This window comes from Gopherus evgoodei, chromosome 11, assembly GCF_007399415.2.
Source record: "Gopherus evgoodei ecotype Sinaloan lineage chromosome 11, rGopEvg1_v1.p, whole genome shotgun sequence".
NCBI lineage: Eukaryota > Metazoa > Chordata > Testudines > Testudinidae > Gopherus > Gopherus evgoodei.
In genome coordinates, this window is record NC_044332.1 from 9,847,624 (window position 1) to 9,863,400 (window position 15,777).

General features: G+C 50.1%; 1 protein-coding gene and 1 pseudogene across 1 annotated transcript in view; one reads left to right on the forward strand and one right to left on the reverse strand.

The window, feature by feature from the left end:
• Window positions 1-15,777, forward strand: part of LOC115659454 (butyrophilin subfamily 1 member A1-like) — a 151,661-nt gene that overhangs the window by 10,793 nt on the left and 125,091 nt on the right. The gene's annotated exons all lie outside the window — the stretch shown is intronic.
• Window positions 1,204-15,748, reverse strand: LOC115659823 (annotated as a pseudogene).

Genomic DNA, 15,777 nt, shown 5'->3' on the forward strand with positions numbered 1-15,777 from the left:
GTGTGTCTATGCTGAAGCATAAGACCGTGATTGAGCCCAGGCTGAAGCCTAAGCCCTTTTGCATCTACACTGCAATTGCACTAACCCAGGGCTTGGACCCAGGGTCCTTGGACCCTGCAGGGCTGGAAGGCCCAAGCTCAAATTAAGCTGAGCCCCACTGCTTTGCAGTGTAGATGCAGCCCTGCTTCACTGCAGTCCCAGGGGTCAGCTGGAAGTATCCCATAATTCTATGGGACAAATTCCTTAGTCCTCTTTACCACAGGCACCGACTCTGGGGGTGCTCCGGGGCTGGAGCACCCCTGAGGAAAAATTGGTGGGTGCAGCTCCCCTTCCCCAACTCCCTTCCTCTCCGCCCCGTGTCCTCCCCTGAACGTGCCACAGCTCCACTTCTCCCCCCTCCCTCCCAGTGCTTCCTGCCACAAAACAGCTGTTTCATGGTGGCAAGTGCTGGGAGGGAGGGGGAAGAGGGGGAACGTGGTGCACACGGGGAAGAGGTGGGGCCAGGGCAGGGATTTGGGGAAGGGGTCCAATGGGGGCAGGGAATGGGCGGTATTGGGGCAGGGACTTTGGGGAAGAGGTTGGGATGGAAGCAAGACAGGGACAGGGTGGGGTGGAGGTGGGATGGGGCCGGGGGTGAGCACCCACTGGCACCTGGAAAAGTTGGCGCCTATGCTCTACCCAACAATCTGGAATCCACTCTATTGAATATGGAAGACGTCCCCCCCACCCTCCATTACAAATGGCAGCAGCTCAGGTCAGCATTAACCCATTCTCTTCTGACTATGGATCTGTAAGCACACTATCAGAGAGTCTCCTGGGTGTGCAAAGGAGAGCGAACCAATAAAGCCTTTTGCAAAGCAAGATGCTTCTCAATAACAAGCAAGGTGGGCAGTAATTTTTCCCACAGTCATGGAACTAGAGTGACCCCAATTTGTGGGGGGAAAGGGAACAAGGGATTCTAAGATGTGGTTACTTTCACTCGGACCTGCGCACTGCTGTGTGGACACCAGAGCCCTAGGTGCCAGCACAGGTTAGAAGTGTCTAACATAGGGTTAAAATACAGTGCAGACACTCAAGCCCAGAATTTCTTCACAGAGGTCATCCGACTCAAGACCCACTAAGCCTGGGATTACGTTGAAGTTTAGAAATGTCTGCTGTCTCCAGTCTAAAGGAGTTGATAAAGGATGGGAATCACCCCAAAGGGTGAGGAGAAAAAGACAGAGGCAGGCAATTCGCGTGGAGCTGAGAGACCACACCGAAGAAAATGGTGCGAACTGTGTGGGAATTCGCTAATGTATTTTACAAAAAATCTTTGGGCCCTTGTCAAAACATTTATGAAATTACTCACGTGTGTGGGTTCTCTTACGTCTAAGAAAAGCTGAGCTCTGTCTAAAACTCAGGGCATGTGAAGGCTGTCGCATGTGTGGATTCTCTGATGTGACATAAGGTGTGAGCGTGGGCAGAAGCTTTCCCCGCACTTAGCGCACCTGTACAGTCTCTCTCCAGTGTGAACTCTCCGATGATTCATTCGGTTTGACCTGTGTTTGAAGCTTTTCCCACACTCGGGGCATGAGAAGGAGCTCTCTCTTGTGTGTATTCTCTGATGTTGGATAAGATGGGAGCGCTGGCTGAGGCTTTTCCCACACTTAGAGCAGTAGAGGGTCTCTCTCCAGTGTGGACTCTCTGATGTGAGATGAGGCTTGAGCTTCGTTTGAAGCTTTTCCCGCACTTAGGGAATGTGAAGTGTTTCTCTCCTGTGTGAATTTTTTGATGTGTGTTGAGGTGTGAGCTCAGACGGAAGCTTTTCCTGCACTTAAAGCATGTGTACAGTGTCTCCCCAGTGTGGCCTCTTGGATGTGCCACCAGGTGTGAGCTGTGTTTGAAGCTTTTCCCACACTCAGAACATGTGTAGGGTCGCTCGTCTCTGTGGAGTCTCTGATGTGTGATAAGGTGTGTGCTCTGACTGAAGCTTTTCCTGCACTCTAGACATTTGTAAGGTCTCTCTCTTGTGTTGATTCTTTCATGTCTAATAATGTCTGAGCCACTATTGAACCTTTTCTCTGGCCTGTACTGACTCTCACAGGCGTTTGCCTCTCCATAACTCCAGGAAGCTTTCTCTTTGGCTCTTCCGACTAATGTCCCACGTTTATCTACTTGCTCAGCATCTTCCTGCTGTGGATTCTCCTCCTCATTCTCACTCACCATCCCATCACCTGGAAGGAGAAAGAGAATCCAGACATAGGTCACTCCCTGTGCTGGGGAGAAAGGAAACCCCAAAGAGGAATGGGGAAAGGTGGGAACAAATGATTATAAGTGCTGGAGACATCAAACAAAACAGGATTTGACTTCAACCCTCTCCCCCACCAAAGCCCTTCCCCAGATGACAAAGAGCTGGGCAGTAAATTTTCCCACAGTGCATCACACTCCTAGTGCTAGATCATCCAGATTTGGAGGGGGTTGTGCACAAGGGACTCTAGGATATGGTTACTTTGACTAAGGTCTGCGCACTGCTGGGTGGATGCCAGAGAGCTAGGTTGCAGCACAGGTTAGAAAAGTCTAACATAGGATTGAAATACAATGCAGACACTGAAGCCCAGGGTTTCTTATCATGGGACATCTGACTTGAGTCCCGCTAAGCCTGGGCTTAAATTGCAGTGGTGGAAGGGTTGTCACACTAGGTGGAAAGATTTGCATCACAAAAAACACCCTATATTCTATTTTCACATTTTCTAATCTGTCAGAGCAGCAGGAGGTGAAGAAGTGATACAAACGTGTGAGACAGAAGAGCAAATCTAAGCAACAAAAGCATAGACTCAACATTCCTGTATCCTGCAGTTTGAACTTGGAGTCTGACACATTCAGTCCATCATCGCTTGCACAGCATGGAAGTGCTAAAAAGGCCATCAGATGGGGATCCGTGGGGAAGTAATGTCCTCAGAAGGCACCAACTGTTTCTCTCTTTTCCTCATGAAACTTTGGATGCAAAAAGCAAAGGACAATTGTTCTGAATTTAACCACAGCATCCTTTGGCACCAGAATGAATGCCCCTGAACTAAGGAGCAGTGTCCTAAAAATAGTTTAGCTGGGCCATAGGTCGTCACAATTTCCATATGTGGGGTGAAAATCAACCAATGGGTATGTCAAGGGTTTTTCCCCACTTTGAACTTTAGCGTCCAAAAAGTGGGGACCTGCATGATCACTTTTAAGCTTAATTACTAGCTTAAATCTGGTACGCTGCCACCAGCCAAAAATATAGTGTTTGGCACACTTCTGTTCCCCCAAAACTTTCCCTGGGGAACCCAAGACTCAAACCCCTTGGGTCTTAAAACAAGGAGAAATAGACCATCCCACCTCCTTCCCCCCCCCAGACTTTCCCCTCCCTGGGTTTCCTTGGGAAGCTACACAGATCCAAACTCCTTGGATCTTAAAACAAAGAGGAATTAATCATTCCCTTCCTTTTCCCCCCACCAATCCCTGGTGAGTTTAGACTCAATCCCTTGGATTCCAAAACAAGGAAAAATCAATCAGGTTCTTAAAAAGAAAGCTTTTAATTAAAGAAAGAAAAGATCATTTTTATCTCTGTAAAATCAGAATGGAAAATGTTTACAGGGTACTCAGATTCATATAGCCTAGAGGGACTTCCCCTCCCACCACCCAGCCCGAGATTCAAAGTTACAGCAAACAGAGGTAAAAATCGTTCCAGCAAAAGACACGTTTACAAGTTAAGAAAATAAACATAAGACTAATCCGCCTTGCCTGGCTATACTTACAATTTTGAAACATGAGAGACTCATTCAGAAAGATTGGGAACACCTGGATGTACATCTGGTCCCTCTTAGCCCCAAGAGTGAACAACGAAGAAAACAAACAACACAAACAAAGACTTCCCTCCACCAAGATTTGAAAGTATCTTGTCCTCCCATTGGTCCTCTGGTCAGGTGTCAGCCAGGTTCACTGAGCTGCGTAACCCTTTACAGGTAAAAGAGACATTAACCCTTTACCATCTGTTTATGACAGGGTACCTGCTATTTCTACCTGAGTTCTTGTGTGCTTCTAGGCCTTGGGCAGGGTAACTGGACACTGCTCTGTGGTAGGATTCTTACCAAACCACAGCAAATGTCAGTAGTGATAGTGAGGAATGGCTGGGCAAAGATGCCCAGTTTGTTTATTTAACCTGGTGGCACAGATCTAGGATAGGGACTAAATCCAGGCCTGGGTTAGAATCCCTGTCACCCATTAAAGGTGAGGTATTTATTAAAAACAGGTGTAATTCTGCAGCGGTCTCATATTCAACACGGAGTTCATTTTATACACATTTGCTGCATCTACAAGGGATGAGCTCATCAAAAGGGCCACTTCCATGTTCTCCATCTCTACAGAGATAGGGATTGGGCTTCCCAAATAATAGTGTGAAAGAAAACAAAGTCCTCGCTCTGAGTTTAAAGCAACAAGCCAGAGCTGGCTTTATTATGAGCAACTGCAATTGGTTGGGAGAGTGCACACGGGCAGGGATTCCCCTACCTAAGCAGGTATCCCCCAGATACACAATTCAGGCAAGCATTTATACCTTTTGTTACATACAGTAATGATCAGCAGCTGCATTTTGTTTATACATATTCCTTCCTGATATCTTACTTTGCTCAGCAATTTCTGCTACGGTCTGTGTTCTATTCTTATCTAACACAAGGTCAAAATAACCTCGCAGTTTCTTCCCACTCACCCAGGCCCTGCATTAAAGTCTTGTGTTATTAAACAGAAGAGTTAGCCTGACTCTTGCTATTCCTGGAAGACAAAGATGTCTGCGCTTTTCCCAACTTCCCCAATAGACAGCGCACACCTGATTTGGAAGGAAATGTCTTCAGCAGTCACCTCCCATAGGGCCTGGACCACAGTTGCTTTGGACCCAAATCCCTGGGCTTTTTGCCAAGTTCCAAGTCACTGGCTGGGGAATACACTTCCCAGATCATCTGAAACTATACTGCCCTATTGCCAAGTGAATAACAGCATGGTGACCAAACTACATTAAAACCCATAACACTAGCTGACAGAACTGGACCAGAGCGCTTTGCAATCTGTCTTGAGCAAACTGAGTCCGCATACTCTTTAGCTAAGCTAAACGCAAGTGGAAAAAGACGGTTACTCACCTTTGTAACTGTTGTTCTTCGAGATGTGTTGCTCATATCCATTCCAGTTAAGTGTGCGCGCCGTGCGTGCACGTCTGCCGGAAACTTTTTACCCTAGCAACTCCAGTGGGCCGGCAGGTCACCCCCTAGAGTGGTGCCGCCATGGCGCCCAATATATATCCCTGCCGGCCCGCCCTCTCCTCAGTTCCTTCTTGCCGGCTACTCTGACAGTGGGGAAGGAGGACGGGTGTGGAATGGATGTGAGCAACACACCTCGAAGAACAACAGTTACAAAGGTGAGTAACCGTCTTTTCTTCTTCTAGTGATTGCTCATATCCATTCCAGTTAGGTGAATCCCAAGCCTTACCTAGGCGGTGGGGTCAGAGTGAGAAGTCGTGGCATGGAGCACTGCAGAGCCGAAGGCCGCATCATCTCTGGACTGCTGGACCAGGGCGTAATGGGAAGCAAAGGTGTGGACCGATGACCAGGTCGCCGCCCTACAGATCTCTTGGATCGGCATGCGGGCGAGGAAAGCAGCGATGACGCCTGCGCCCTGGTAGAGTGTGCAGTCACACAGCCTGTAGGGATGTGAGCCAAGTCATAACAGGTCCTGATACAGGACCTTACCCATGAGGATATCCTCTGCGAGGAAATAGGAAGGCCCTTGACACAGTCCGCTCCCGCCACGAAGAGCTGGGGGGACTTACGGAACGGTTTGGTCCTCTCCACATAAAACGCTAGTGCCTGACGGACATCCAGCGAGTGGGGTTGTTGCTCCCTGCGGGACGAATGGGGCTTTGGGAAAAAGACAGGGAGGAAGATCTCCTGGTTAACTGAAAGGCTGAGACCACCTTGGGGAGAAAGGCAGGGTGCGGTCTCAGCTGCGCTTTGTCCTTATGGAAGACCGTATACGGGGGATCTACCATGAGGGCCCGGAGTTCCAACACCCGTTTTGCTGAGGTGATGGCCACTAGAAAGGTGGTCTTCCAGGAGAGGTAGAGCAGGGAGCAAGTTGCTAACGGCTCAAAAGGAGGGCCCATGAGCCGAGTCAGAACGAGGTTGAGATCCCATGAAGGGGCAGGGGGACGGACCTGTGGGTAGAGACGTTCCAGCCCCTTCAGGAATCTCGCCACCATAGGGTGGGAGAAGACAGAATGGCCATCTCCTCCCGGATGAAAGGTGGAGATAGCCGCTAGGTGAACCCGAAGGGACGATATCGCCAGACCCTGGTCCTTGAGGGACCAGATGTAGTCCAGAATATTGGCGATGGAAACCTCCATAGGGAGAAAACCCCTCTCCGAGTACCAACAGGAAAAACGCTTCCACTTTGCTGAGTACGTAGCTCTAGTGGAAGGCTTCCTACTGCCCAGGAGAACCTCCCGAACCGGGGTAGAGCAGCGTAACTTGGAGCTGGTCAGCCACGCAGGAAGCACGCCATGAGGTGCAGAGACCGAAGGTTCGGGTGACAGAGCCTGTCGTGGTCCTGGGTGATCAGATCCAGGTGAAGGGGCAGGGAAACTGGGTTGGTTATTGAGAGGTCCAGCAACATGGGGTACCAATGATGCCTGGGCCACGCTGAAGCTATCAGAATCACGAGCCCTGTCCCTGCGCACCTTGAGAAGGACCTTGTGGACCAGTGGAAACGGAGGGAACACGTAAAACAGATGGGTCGCCCATGGGATAAGGAAGGCGTCTGTTAATGACCCGGGCTCCCGACCCTGAAAGGAGCAGAATGCCTGGCATTTCCTGTTCCCCTGGACACGAAGAGGTCCATTCGGGGACGACCTCACCTCTGGAAGAGTGAGAGGGCGACGTCCGGGTGAAGCGACCACTCGTGTGAGCGGAAGGATCTGCTCAGGCGATCCGCCACTGTGTTTCGTACTCCAGGGAGGTAGGAGGCCGAGAGGTGAATGGCATGGGCTATACAAAATTCCCAGAGCCGCATCGCCTCCTGACATAGGGGAGAGGATCTCGTGCCGCCCTGCTTGTTGATATAGTACATGGTCATCGTGTTGTCGGTGAACACTGCGACACAGCGACCTTGAAGGTGATGGATGAACGCTTGACAAGCAAGACGGACCGCTCTCAACTCCCGTATGTTGATGTGGAGGTCCAGTTCCTGAGGGGACCACAGGACGTGTGTCCTCAGGGTTCCGCTGTGCGCCCCCCAGCCCAGATCTGAGGCGTCCGTCGTCAGGGATGCCGAGGGTTGGGATGGATGGAACGGGAGCCCTGCACAGACGACGGACTGGTCTAGCCACCACTGGAGGGAGTCCAGTACCCCCTGGGGGACAGTGACAACTGTGTCTAATGAATGTCTGGCCGGCCGGTACTGTGCAATGAGCCAAGATTGGAGGGGCCTCATGCGGAGTCAAGCATACGCTGTCACAAACGTACAGGCCACCATATGGCCCAGGAAGGTCAGACATGTTCTTATGGAGGTCAGGGGGGCCGCCTGCAAGCGCAGAATGATGGCCGATAGCGACTGGAACCTGGGCAATGGTAGCAAGGCCCTGGCCAGGGTAGAGTCCAGAACGGCCCCGATGAACTCTATCCTCTGCGTGGGGAGCAGAGTGGACTTGTCCACGTTGACAATGAGGCCTAGGGCAGCAAAGAGGTTGCTGATCCTGTGGACGTGGTCGTGGACCTGCAGTTCTGATGTGCCTCGGACCAACCAGTCGTCGAGGTAGGGGAACATGTGAATGCAGCTGCGCCGAAGATGTGCAATGACGACTGCCATGCATTTCGTGAATACCCTCGGGGCCGTAGAAAGGCCAAATGGGAGGACCGCAAATTGATAATGCTGGTGGTCGACCACAGAGCGAAGGAAATGCCTGTGCTGTGGAAATATGGCGATATGGAAGTAAGCGTCCTGCATGTCGAGGGCGGCGTACCAGTCTCCAGGATCCAGCGATGGGATGATGATCCCCAGGGATACCATGCGGAACTTCAACTTCACCATATACTTGTTGAGTTCTCGCAGGTCGAGGATAGGCCTGAGGCCTCCCTTGGCCTTGCGGATCAGAAAGTATCGGGAATAAAACCCCTTGCCCGTCTCGCTCTCTGGAACCTCCTCTATGGCTCCCTTGTCAAGGAGCGTCTGTACCTCCTGACGAAGGAATTGCTCGTGAGAGGGGTCCCTGAAGAGGGACGAGGGTGGGGGGTGGGAGGGGGGGGACGATGAAAACTGCAGGTGGTAACCGGCCTGTACAGTGTGTAAGACCCAACGGTCTGATGTTATTCGGGTCCACGCCTGGAGGAAAAACGAAAGACGGTTGGAAAACTGTGGGGAAGGATCTGAAGGGGAAACTGGTACTGCGCCCTCGGGTGCACCTTCAAAATGAAGGCTTGGGTCCCGGAGGGGCCTTGGAGGAGCCCTGGTTCTGCCCCCCTTGGCCACCCGACTGTCTGCACCTACTGTTCCTGCCCCGGTGCCTATTAAGGTCCTGCCATGGGCGGAACTGGGGATACGGCCGGCGTTGTTGCTGCTGGTTCTGCGGCCGGAAGGGTCTGCGCTGCGTCACGGGCATGTGCATCCCCAAAGAGCGCATGATGACCCGATTGTCTTTAAGGCTTTTTAGCCTGGGGTCTGTCTTGTCTGAAAACAGGCCCTGGCCTTCGAAGGGGAGGTCCTGGATGGTATACTGGAGCTCCGGTGGAAGGCCAGAAACCTGAAGCCAGGATATGCGGTGCATCGTAACCCCTGAGGCAAGGGTCCGAGCGGCCGAGTCTGCAGCATCCAATGAGGCCTGCAGCGAGGTCCTTGCAACTTTCTTGCCCTCGTCAAGAATAGCCGCAAATTCTTGACGTGCCTCCTGCGACAACAGCTCCTTAAACTTGTCCACCGCTACCCAGGAGTTAAAGGAGTAGCGGCTAAGGAGGGCCTGTTGTTTGGAGACCCTGAGCTGTAGTGCCCCCACCGAATAGACCTTACGGCCTAGGAGGTCCATCCGCCTCGGCTCCTTAGATTTGGGTGCTGGGGCCTCTTGTCCATGGCGCTCCCTCTCGTTCACCGACTGTACCACGAGGGAGCACGGTGTCGGGTGGACGTGTAGGTATTCATAGCCCTTGGAGGGGGCCATGTACTTTCTCTCCACGCCTCGTGGAGCAGGAGGGATGGAGGCCGGTGACTGCCAGATAGTGGTGGCGTTAGCCTGAATGGTCCTAATGAAAGGCAGGGCAATTCTGGTGGGAGCATCTGCGGAGAGGATGCTCACCACAGGATCCTCGATCTCAGAGACCTCCTCCGCCTGTAGATTCAAGTTTTGCGCCACACGCCTGAGGAGGTCCTGATGTGCCCTGAGGTCGAGAGGGGGAGGGCTGGAGTACGAGGTGCCTGCCACTGCCTCATCAGGGAAGATGACGAGGAGACCCCTGGCAGCAGAGCGTCCACAGGGGGCTCCATCTGGGCCCTCACCTCCGGCTCCGGAGGGAGCTCTGGGTCCTTGTGGCTGGACCTGTCCTCGCCTTCCGGAGAGGGAGGGGGGTGAGACAGCATTGCCTCTGGTGGTCTGCGCTCCGCCGCAGGCAGGGGAGAAATATGTGGTGGACCCTGGGCTTGATGGTACACCCAGGGAGTCCAAAACCCCCACTGCTGTGGCCCTTGGTCCTGAGGAGGAGGGTCCTGTAAAAGGGCCACGTGTCTGTCCGGGCCCAGCGTATAAACGATGTCCGCCTGAGAGAAGACAGATGGCTGCCTCGAAGGCCATGGAAGTGCCGAACTCGGCTGATAGGCATCTCTCAGTCCCGACAATGACGATCTTCTCGGTGCCGAGGATCGGTACCGGGAGTCATACCGGTGCCGGGACCGGGACCGAGATCGGTCTGGTACTCGGTGCCGGGATCGGGACCAGGACCTGCCTCCAGCTCGGTATCGGGACCGGGACCTGCCTCCAGCTCGGTGCCGGGATCGGGACCTGAACCTGCCTCCAGCTCGGTGCCGGGATCGGGACCGCGATCTGCCTCCAGCTCGGTGCCAGGATGGCGCTGGGGACCGGGACCTGCCACCGACACGGTGCCGGGAGGTCGACCGGGGAGTTGATCGCTGACACGAACGGCTCCTAGAGTCCCGGTGCCAGTGACGAGAAGAGCCAGACCGGGACCGTGCAGACGTTGACCTGCACCGCGAGTGCGACCGGTACGACCTAGGGGAGCGGTGCCAGGACTGCGAGCGGCGCCGAGAGCGTGGGCGTCCACGTTGTCGGGGCCTCAAAAGCGATCGATGCCTGGATTCCGGAGACAGCGCTCTCAACGTTGGCTTGCCTCTGGAGATGACCTGCACCGGGGGTACCGGGGGTTGAGGCTGGGATGGCTCAGTCAGAGCTATCAAGTCCTGTGCCGAAGCGAAGGTCTCCGGCGTGGACGGGACTAATAGCTCGACCCCAGATCTTAAGGGGGAGCTAGGAGGGGCCGGACTCGACGGACCTTCCGGGCCCGGAGTCAACGGCAACCCTGCAGGCGGTGCCGTGGCTGAGGTAGGTGCCGGGCGCTCCACTCGAGCCTGCCGAGATGGTGTCGCAGACGTCGAGGGTCTTTGATCGGGTCCCGGTACCGGGGATGGACAGTGCCGGGGTGTCTTTCCGGTGTCAGCGCGGTCTGGTGCCGGTGTAGAGGTGGCAGGCTGCGCTGACGGTACCGGATTCAGTGCCGCTTCCATCAGGAGAGTTTGCAGTCTTTGGTCTCTCTCTTTCTTTGTTCGAGGCTTAAAAGCCTTGCAGATGCGACACTTATCGGCAATATGCGATTCCCCGAGGCACTTCAGGCACGCGTCATGGGGATCGCTAGTTGGCATCGGCTTCTTGCAGGCCGAGCACTGCTTGAAGCCCGGCGAACCAGACATGGGCCCGGTGCCGGGCGCCGGGAAGGGCAACGGCCCAACCCGCAAATAAGTTCTATAAACTATGTACAATGACTACTAATTACTATACAACTTTAAACTGTTTTAAAAACTATTTACAACTACAACTATTGACAGTAACGAAGGAGAGCTAGGGACGTGGAGGACAGCAAGCCGCACTCCACAGTTCCAGCAACCGACACGGCGGTAAGAAGGAACTGAGGAGTGGACGGGCCGGCAGGGGTATATATCGAGCGCCATGGCGGCGCCACTCTAGGGGCGACCTGCCGGCCCACTGGAGTTGCTAGGGTAAAAAGTTTCCGGCAGACGTGCACGCGCGGCACACACACCTAACTGGAATGGATATGAGCAATCACTCGAAGAAGAACACCCAGGTCGTGAAATTCTGGCAGTAATGACATGTTGTAATGACAGCTACCATGTAAGAACAGAATTTTACTGAAACCTGAGTTCTAACATGGAACTATTATTCTGGAATGTAATTTCCTTACCTACTATTATTCAGGGAAGTAATTGTTTAATTACAAAATACCAGTTTGTCTGGATAAGATATATTGGGAAATCATTTTTTATAAACAAAAGATTAAAAGTGTGATAACTGATAAAAATGCGATTGATTATAGAAGTGAACTTAAGTGGAAAAGCAGTGTTATATAATCAAAATAAGAAAGTAGTCAATAGTGCATTTGTAAAATATATTATATTTGAAGTCCTTTATGTTCACGTTACATCCTCTGAAACTGTATGGTAGGTAGATGCTGTGACCTTTGTACGAACTTCTCCTTTATATCTGTGCTGGAGAATACAAGCTTAGCAAACACTAAGATACAAAAAGCTTGTAAAATACACATAAATACAACAGCTTCTAGCTATTGGGCTATACCTGGCGACTACACTATAGATGAAGTTAGGTGAGAGAAATTCTGTAACTTCTACAATGCTAGCCAATATTAATAGTATAGGCAATATTAACATTATACTGTCTATAACATCACGTTTCCTGATTTGTCCTCATGTTAAGATCTTCTAAAATGCTTTTTTATTTAGGTTACAGAAGGAGAGAACTGAAGTGTTATAATTTCAGGGCTAGCAGAAAAACAAATAATGCTAAGCCTGGAATGTTCAAAACTAAATTGTCTTGTATCCATGCCTCTCTGCTTTTGTTTAATGTGTGGGGACTGCATAACTCAAATCATAAAATATATGCCATGTTGAAACTTACAGCATATCCCCTACAAGGAAGGTGTAACAATTACTGTATGTAAAAAAAAAAATGTCAGGGAAAATGGAAAACAAAGATCTAGTAGATAAAGTGATATGGGGAAAATGGTGAAACTCCCCCGGTTAGGTACAAATGCAGGAAGGAGAAGCACAGAATCTTTAAGACAGAGTGCGCTCCACAAGCCTGTCTTCCAGAGTGACAGGTAATGTCGGGACTCTTCCTTGCTGTATTCATCTTTGTTTAATAATAATTGATTAATTAAGCCTAGTGAGACATAGGGCTAGAAAGGGTTAAGCAGCTTGCAGGCTAATTAAGCCAGATTCAACTTTGAGACATATTGATAGATAATGTTTGTGCTTTTGTGTGTTTACAGCTATTCTAACAATATTTAATCAAACAGTTCCTGTCTATCGTGTATTCTGTTAATTCAGAGATCAAAAGAAAATATGAACATGTAAATGAACTGTAAATATAGTGATATCACTGTCTCAATTTCTCTTTGAAGTATATAGCAAATCACCTGCAAATAATGGGAGATGAGCAACTGCCTTATGTTAATCCGTGTAACTAATTACCGATGATGCTTAGGAAATAAAGGTTGCTTCAAAAGCCTATTGTTCACACAAGGACGGGTGCTGTCAAGAGGCTGCAAAAAATCTCTATAAAAACTCTTGGGCCCTGATCCTTTCATCTCAGATCTGCTTAAGCTTCAGTCAGGGGCAGTTCGATTTGTAAAACTGAGAGCTCCAGTCCCATCTGGACCGCCCTGATATTGAGTATTTGCATATTGGACAGAACTTAGGGACTAATTCTTAAAGGACTCCTTGCAACACTAAAGCTCACTATCTCTACTATGAAACTGAACTAAGAACTGTGTTAGTACCTGTATGTAAAATGATCTTTTAATCAGTAACTCTCTCTTCTGTTTTAATAAATTTTAGTTTAGTTAAAAAGAATTGGCTGTAAGCATGTATTTGGATAAGAGCTGAAATATTCATTAACTTGGTGGGTAATGTGTCCGATCCTTTGGAGCTGGTAGAACATTTTATATGATGAACAAGATTTTCAATAATCCTCATCATATTTGACTTGGCTGTCTGAGAGGGAGCCCCAGGCTGAGTTGCTTGGACGGAACTGAGTTTTGGCTTCTGTGTAAGCAGTAAGGTATTGTGGAAGCTGTTTTGTTGCTGGCTTGGTGAATCTAACTATTCTTTGCAGTTTGCCCAAATTGAGCAATCTCAGTGTGCCCCCTGCCCCTGAACTCTGGTCACACCTAGTTATTGGACATCTCTTGTTTTTAATTTATAACACACCCACAAGTGTGGTTGTGTGCAGTTACTTCTGTTTTAGCTGCACAATTTGTGGTATACCATTGTTCACCCTTTCTGAGTAAACATTTTTAAATGGTTCGGGTTCCTTGGGAGCGTGCTGAACAGCTTCGAATATTGTTTCCTGCTGGCTGAACTGCATTGAACTTCCTCCATGTCATCATAGAGGGGTGGGGAAAAGACACAAATAAAATAAGATATTATCATTTGAGCAAATGGTCACGTCTAAAAGTCCCCAATAAATCTGAGGTACATTCAATCAAACAAAGGCAATATCCAATTGTGAAACCAAACTGCTTTCAGGAAAGAAAAACCCACAACACAGAGGGGTGGAAGGCACTTTCAGCATCATCTAAAATGAAATTCCAGAGCAGCTTATATCTGATAACTCAAAATGAAAACAGACTCTCCCTTTGTGTTCTCCTCTGATCCATTCAGACTCGCTTCACTCTGTGCCACCTCATTATTGTTGAGGCATGTTATTTTCAAAAGATTTAGCTTCATCAAGGGGGGAAAGCAGTCAACCTTCCCATCTGCAACAATCCCAGCTCAGCAGGAAAAAGCCCAGAAGTAGCATTGCCAAGAGCTGGAAGCACAGAATGACTACTCTGTGTTTGGGACCATTCAAATCCCCCCTCCAGGTCAGTGACACTTTCACATCTAGCCCCAATGAGTCAGATTTAGGTTCAAAGTGTGTCACCTAAGCACAGGGAGTGCTCAGAACGTGACATCACATGACACTTTGGGAGGTGCAGGGGTAGAATGTGGGGAGGATAAATGCTATTGTGGCTTACACGGAAGTTAATACTGCTGGGGCAAGGGGGCATTATGGGGAAGGAGGGAATCCTTTTGATTCACCCTGTCTTTTTTCGGGTGTCACAGAGGCTGAAATGACACATTTTTCCTGCCCTGCTCCTGCTCTTTGTTCTATTTCAATCTATTTTAATTGAGGAAAATGGTAGAAAAAATACTTCTGTCCAGCACAACCCTGAGCAAGGTGAGAACAACAAGGATTGAGACAATCTGTCCCCAAAGGGGAACTCGGTGACTAACAATCACTTTGTAATGGGGGAATAGTATCAATGTGATGCTTGGGGTTTGTCTAGACTAGGAAGAATGATGGAGGTGAGCTCAGGTCAAGAGGAAAGCTAACCCCAGCCACTGTACCTGGGTTATGTCTGCACTGCAAAAGATTGCTATGCTGAGCTACTACCGCCACGTACCTCCCAGTGGAGACAAAGCACAGGCAGTTTTTAGCTCAGTGTAGGTAATCAAGGTAAACACTATCTCCTGGACATGGTGCTGATAGATATTTCTGGCAGGAGGGGGACACACTCCCAGGTGATATCAGACAAAGAAGTTGATAAAGGATGATGGGAATCACCCCAAAGAAGGGTGAGGGGCAGAAGACAGAGGCAGACAGCTCATGTGGAGCTGAGAGATCACACTGAAGAAATTGGTGCGAAGTGTGTGGGAATTCGCTAATGTATTTTACAAAAAATGTTTGACCTGCCATTGTCAAGATATTTATAGCATTACTCGCTGGTGTGGATTCTCTTATGTCTGCTAAAAGCTGAGCTCCAACTAAAGCTTTCCCCTCGTTCAGCGCATGTGTGTGGTCTCTCTCTCCCATGTGGATTCTCTGATGTTTGATGAGGGTTGAGGTGTCACTAAATCTTTCCCCACACTCAGAGCAGGTGTAGGGTGTCTTCCCAGTGTGGACTCTCCGATGTGCCATCAGGTTTGACCTGTGTTTGAAGCTTGTCCCACCTCCAGAGTACGTGTAGGGTCGCTCTCTTGTGTGGATTTTCTCATGTGTGATGAGGTGTGAGCTCTGGCTGAAGCTTTTCCTGCATTTAGGGCATGGGAAGGGTCTCTCTCCTGTGTGGCTTCTCTGATGTGTGATGAGGTTTGGTCGGTTTAGAAAGCTTTTCTTGCACTCGGGGCATGGGAAGGGGCTCTCTCCTGTGTGGATTCTCTGATGTGTGATGAGGTTTGGTCGGTTTAGAAAGCTTTTTTTGCCCTTGGGGCATGGGAAGGGCCTCTCTCCTGTGTGGATTCTCTGATGTGTGATGAGGTTTGGTCGGTTTAGAAAGCTTTTCTTGCACTCGGGGCATGTGAAGGTTCTCACTCCTGTGTGGATTCTCTGATGTATGGTGAGGATTGAGCTCCCACTAAATCTTTTCCCACACTCAGAGCAGGTGTAGGGTGTCTCCATAGCGTGGACTTTCCGATGTGCCATCAGGT